This window comes from Cupressus sempervirens, chromosome 11, assembly GCF_028749045.1.
Source record: "Cupressus sempervirens isolate cs-2001-9-10 chromosome 11, ASM2874904v1, whole genome shotgun sequence".
Taxonomy (NCBI): Eukaryota; Viridiplantae; Streptophyta; class Pinopsida; order Cupressales; family Cupressaceae; genus Cupressus; species Cupressus sempervirens.
In genome coordinates, this window is record NC_143128.1 from 573559289 (window position 1) to 573563484 (window position 4196).

The 4196-nt window shown below is 38.5% G+C and overlaps 1 pseudogene; it reads left to right on the top strand.

Moving 5' to 3' along the window:
* Positions 1–1899: 1899 nt before the first annotated feature.
* Positions 1900–3960, top strand: LOC149530937 (L-type lectin-domain containing receptor kinase IX.1 pseudogene; annotated as a pseudogene).
* Positions 3961–4196: the final 236 nt, after the last annotated feature.

The following is a 4196-nucleotide window of genomic DNA, read 5'->3' on the forward strand; positions in this document are numbered from 1 at the left end:
AACTTTTCAAGAGAGGAGTTTGAAAGGATTCCTGTCATTAAGCATCGTGAAAAATGATAGCTCAATAGTAGTATTGATTCATTCAATATAATTTGTAATTCTTTTTTGCACATTAAGAATGCCTTATCTACGAATCTAGGAATTCCAACCTCCTTAGCTTTTGCTCCTCTCTTTCTGTGGCATGTGTTTGCATGCAGGTGATACTTGGGAGTTGTGAGCTTGAGTTTTTATCAACTTCAACATTACTTAATAATGGAATGAAATTAATCTTGTTGACTGGAATATGTTTTGTCAAACCCTTGACTTAAACTTTTGGCGTTCTCATTTGATGCATTTTGGCTTTGTGACATATTAGAAAATGAATTTTTTTACACAAATACAATATACAACTTTAACAATTAACCAAAATCAAATATATTTTAATTATAATATTTTTAATAGGAGATAGCACCTATATTACTCTAAGCAAAAGATTTTGGATATGTAAATTATAAATGCACACTCATAATGATGAAAAGTTTTCTTTTTCTAATATGAATATATCGTACTATAACTATGCTTAAACAACTAGATATTGTTCTTTGTTTTATATGTGTGTGTGTGTGTTGAGACAACTATTCCCTCTTATCTAAAATAATTTATTTTTTCAATACATTTAAATCAATTGATATAATAGACTATGCCATAGTCTTGTTTTTGGCACATATACTTGTAGTAAAGGTTGAATGTATATGCCATACTCTTGTTTTTTTTGGCACATATGTTTGTATTCAAGGTTGGGTTTGTAGAAAGGAATATAATTGTTTGGTAGATACATTGTTGTGCAGCTATATAAGAATTAGAAAAATATCGAATAAACCTTGTTTTCTAATTAGACAAAGATTAAATGAATGAATTTAATATATATAAATTTAGAAATATGTATAAAGAAACTAGCATAAGCACTAAAACATCAAAAATGGCTTATCTGATGTTGCAACGATGATTGCAATCTTGTAAGACAATCTATAATCTATGATTACCAACTAGATATTGTTCTTTGTTTGATGAATCTAATATGTTATTCCTTTAATATATATATATATATTTACTTTAATGTTAAGACAACTAGTTCCTCGTATCTGAAATAATTTATTTTAAATACATTTAAATCAATCGATGTAATAGACTATGCCATGCTCTTGTTTTTGACACCTCTAATAAAGGTTGAATTTGTAAATGCCATAGTCTTGTTTTTTGGCACATATGTTTGTATTCAAGGTTAGATTTGGATTTGTAGAAATGAATATAATTGTCGAGTAGATACCTTGTTGTACAACTGTGTAAGAATTAGGAAAATATAGAATAAATCTTGTTTACTAATGAGACAAGATTTAGATGAATAGAACGAATAGATACAAATTTAGAAATATAGCAGGTTAAACACTAAAACATCAAAAATCGCTTATACGATGGTGGGAAGCAGCGGTATTTGCAATTTTGTAAATTAAACTTTTGTTACAATCTATTGAACATCGTCTACAGAAAAATTCAAACTACATAAAAATTCTAATATTATAACACTAAGGACTAACGAATTAATAAAATTTAAATTGACGAGTCGATGCTCTCAGGGAGCTATACAAGCATAGAAATAGTTTAAAAGCATTAAAATCAGCTCAAGCAGATCATAATTATGGTGAAACTTGGGAAAGACCAGCAAAGAAATGAGTAGACAGAAAGAAAACCTAGGGACTTAAGATAATGTGTTAATAAAACCATGTTAGTCATAGGAAATGACGGAGCAGGCCATACAGCATCCAAAGGCCTGTAACAAAGGTCTGGAACCTTCGCCGCCGTGTGACACACTGATTATAAAACAAATTTGTCATAACACGTCCCTGGAATAATACAACAGATATGGCAGAACCGTTTTCATTCTTCTTCTTCTTCATCTTCTTATTTGGTACTCTACAATTGGGAGTAGATGGAGATAGTGTATTTAACTACACTAACACTTTCCCGACCCACATATTGCTGCTTGGAAACGCTGCACCTGCCTCCATTGGAAACAGCCCATACATTTCTCTCATGCCATGGTCCTTTCATTCTCCGGAGAAATGGGCGTGGGCGAGTTATAGTAAAGCAGTTCCCTTGTGGATTAACTCTACCTCTTCACGCGCTCTCGCCAATTTCTCTACCACTGTTGCCTTCAATATCTCTCCAAATGTCGCCAACAGATCAGGGGGTGCGCTCACTTTTTTCATGGCACCGTTTGACATGAAGCCACCTGCAAATGGCGGGGGACAATGGCTTGCCCTCTTCAACGAGACATCTGATGGAAAAATCTCCAATCAAGTTGTGGCTGTGGAGTTCGACACGTTCATGAATTCTCCATTCGATATGGACGACAACCATGTGGGAATCGACGTCAATAGCGTTTTTTCAAAGGTAAATGTATCTATCACCCCTGATCGTCTCAAGGACTGCGAGAAGTGGAGAGCGTGGGTGGACTACGACGGGGCAGCGAAGAAGCTCCAAGTGTTTCTTAGGATAGAAACATTTAATTCATGGTCTCCAGGGATGGGAAAACCCACAACACCGATCTTGTCGTATGACATTGACCTCACTCAGTTTCTTCCTCAGAAGATCAAGATTGGTTTCTCCGCTTCTACGGAGTTTGGTCATTATGGTTCAATGGAGTCTCACAACGTCTTCGATTGGAACTTCTGTTTCCAATATTCATGGGAAATTGAAACTGATCAGTTTGAACATTCACATGAGTTCCAGAGAAACGAAAAAAGGAATGTTATTCTGCTGTTTTTCATAGTGGTGGTGTGTACAACAATGGTGTGTTCGGTAATCCTGATCTTAGCCCGTTGGCGGCGTGGCAGCACCGATTATAACTTGAAAAGCATAGAGCTGGACAAACACTTCTCTCAAGGCCCACAAAAGTTCTCCTACTCTGCCCTCCGCGCTGCAACGAACAACTTCAGCGACGATCAGATGCTTGGGAAGGGAGGCTTCGGGGGAGTGTACAGAGGCACCTTGTCTTCCTCAAAGGAGATCGTGGCAGTGAACAGGATATCGCAAGGCTCGAAACAAGGAGAAAAGGAGTATATCTCAGAAGTGAGTATAATCTCTAAACTGAGGCACCGGAACCTTGTGCAGCTCTACGGATGGTGTCATGAAAAGGGCCAACTCCTCGTTGTCTACGAATATCTGCCCAACGGAAGCCTGGACAGATATTTATTTGGGGATCAGAGGAAGGGTGATTTGAATTGGAAGAAGAGGTACAGCATCACATGTGACATAGCCTCTGCTCTTCTCTATCTCCACGAAGATTGGGACCAGCGCGTAGTCCACCGAGATATAAAGGCGAGCAATGTAATGTTGGACGGCCATTTCAATGCAAAGCTTGGAGATTTCGGACTGGCGAGAGTGATTGAACGTGAGCGTGGAGCATCTGACACGACAATGGTGGCAGGGACATGTGGGAATGTAGCACCCGAGTGTTTCATTACGAGGAAGGCGAGCTTGGAATCGGATGTGTTCAGTTTTGGGGCAGTGTGTCTGGAAATAGCGTGCGGGAGAAAGGCTATAGACCGGAGTCTGGATGATCATAATTGGAGACTAGTCGAGTGGGTTTGGGACTTGTATGGGAAGGGGATGATTTGGGATGCCGCAGATGCAAAACTTTGTGGGGATTTCAATGGGGAGGAGATGGAAAGGGTGTTGATAGTGGGGTTGTCCTGCTCCCATCCGAATGCAAAAGCCAGATTGAACGTAAGACAGGTGATCGATATCCTCATAATGAAATCTCCACTGCCTCCTCTTCATCCGAGTTATCCGGAACCAGTGTACGCTACTAATTATGTTCCTCTCTTTGCTTTATCACCCATGTCTGATGGAAAATCTTGTACTGCACAGAACACCTGGAATATTGGTCATTGGCTATCCAGCCCGGCACTGGCTAAATAGCTAAAAATTTGCACCCTTCACATTTTTGTACAATGTGTTCTATTTTCCTCATCACATGTAATAGTATGGTCATCCATACATATTCGTACACTAGATGGCGGCCAGCCTTAAACATCACACACTAAGGAAGAAATTAAGCCTGGAAAAGTAAGTCAAACTTTGACTATTTAACACTTTTGCACTAGGAATCAAGCCTTAGTGTGTGATGTTTAAGCCATTCGCTAGATGGATAGGAC